Here is a 2,086-nt window from a genome sequence, read left to right on the forward strand (position 1 = left end):
GTTTGGCAAGTGTCCATTTTAGTAAAAAAGTCAAAAAGTTACTAAAAAAACTAAAAAGCCAACAACTCATACCAAAAAGTCAAAGATTTCCTTTTCTCTCTACTTTCTACACATCTTTTCGTAAAAAATCAAAAAGTTATCCCAAACATACTAGTTTTTTTTACATCACATTTTAGCCAAAAAGTTACTAAAAAAGTCTGTTCCCAAACGAAGCCTCAGTATGAGTGTGGCATATCGAATCTTCTATTCATTTTACATAGTTTTCTCTATATCTACTTGTCAAAAAATTAGATCTAATGGTGGACAATGTGGCTCTCTTAGCCTTCCGTATTACTAGAGGTGGTTGTACTCTTCTTTGAAACACCACCCAACACAACCTAATGTGGATCGAAATTTAAGACTATTGACAATAGAATAAAATAGTTAAAAAGTCAAAAAATTACTAAAAAAAACAAACTTTTATCTATACTCTTTTATATTTCTTTGTGTAAAAAGTCAAAAAAATTAACTAAAATAGTCAATTACCAAAACAATCCTTAGTGCGAGAACAACCATGTTGCCACACTCCGCCTTCCTAAAGTTTCCCTCACAAGCCAAGTACTCGTTAGTATATTGTCAACAACCTCACTCGCCTCTGCACCCTCAACCCACACTGCAACGCCCTCACTAGCATCTTTTAACTCAATCTCGCATATCATGCATTGAGCTAAAAAACCTCAATCTCTTGGGAAACCACTTATTCAATGATGACTTGCCTACTTTTCTATTTGGTTTCAGCTATCTCGTTAGGTTGAATTTTGCCAATAACTTATCCGTACACGAGATCATAACTAATTTCAACGATTTGACACACTGAGGAGAGTTCTCAAGCATTGGAGTTAGAATGTTAGATATAAGGTTCGATTCTTATTTTTAGACAGGCCAAGTTGCCAAAGCAATACGAGCAATCTACTAAACAACTTTGACATTTTCAAAATTGACTACGTAGATCTCTTTCAATCTCATTAGAAATTAATCATATAGAATTTGCAAAAAAATGGTTACTGGAATAATCACTATAAAAATAATTACGAAAAAACATTGAAAGATGGGCGATGAAAATAGTCACCAATGCGGACTGTGATTGATAGTGGTATACAATAATATATATATATATATAGAGAGAGAGAGAGTAAATATAAAAAATAAAATAAAAAAGAAAAAGAAAAAAAGAAAGTAAAATTAATTTTCCCTCCGAAACTGGAACACTATAACAATACAAAGGGTAAATGTGAAAAAAAAAAATTGTAAACCAATGCCTTGTACTAATGACAGAGACAACGAAGGGCTACTGGGGCATGTGACCCCCTCATTTTTTGAAAATTGTGCTAGTACCCATAAATGTTAAGAGTATCTCAAATATATACTTTGTAAAATTATATTAGTGCCCCTCTTAAATTATTTTAAAGTACTTAATATTTTTAATTTTTCAAAAAGAATCTTTATATGATGCTTCAAGAAAAGAGTAATGATATACAAATAGAATGTTTATACAAAAATTTTATATAGATTGAGTTGGCGTCTTATGGTTCCTTTATTTTTAATCAAAACATCTATTATTATCTTTGTAATTTCACAAATGATATTTACACATCATTCTAATGAATTTTATGTTTGCAAATCACTTTTCCTTAAGAGAAATGTGAAAATATTCTTTGCTATTACTAATGGACTTTATCTCGAACACATTTGCACTCTCTTTATTTCTCATGCATTCTCCCTACATTCAATTTTCTCTACTTTTTTTTTTCTTTTTTTTTTTTGTTTCAAGTATTGAAATTTGGAAAATTTTGTTTGTAGGTTTCTTTTAATCTATCTTAGGTTTCTTTTAATCTATCTTGTAATAAAAATTCCAAACATATATTATAATCAAAAGTAATTATATTTAATTAATTTGTAAGTATTTATTTTGTTCTTAATAATAAATGTTTAAGTTTAGTAACATTTAGTTGTAGAGGGAAAAAATGTAAGAAAAATTACAAGACAGTGGAAACTGAGAAAATTACTTACTAAAAGGTGGGGGTGAAACTCTTGTTATTGTTGTTGT

The sequence above is a fragment of the Camellia sinensis genome, chromosome 12, assembly GCF_055761805.1.
Source record: "Camellia sinensis isolate YWXY chromosome 12, ASM5576180v1, whole genome shotgun sequence".
In the NCBI taxonomy this organism is placed as follows: domain Eukaryota; kingdom Viridiplantae; phylum Streptophyta; class Magnoliopsida; order Ericales; family Theaceae; genus Camellia; species Camellia sinensis.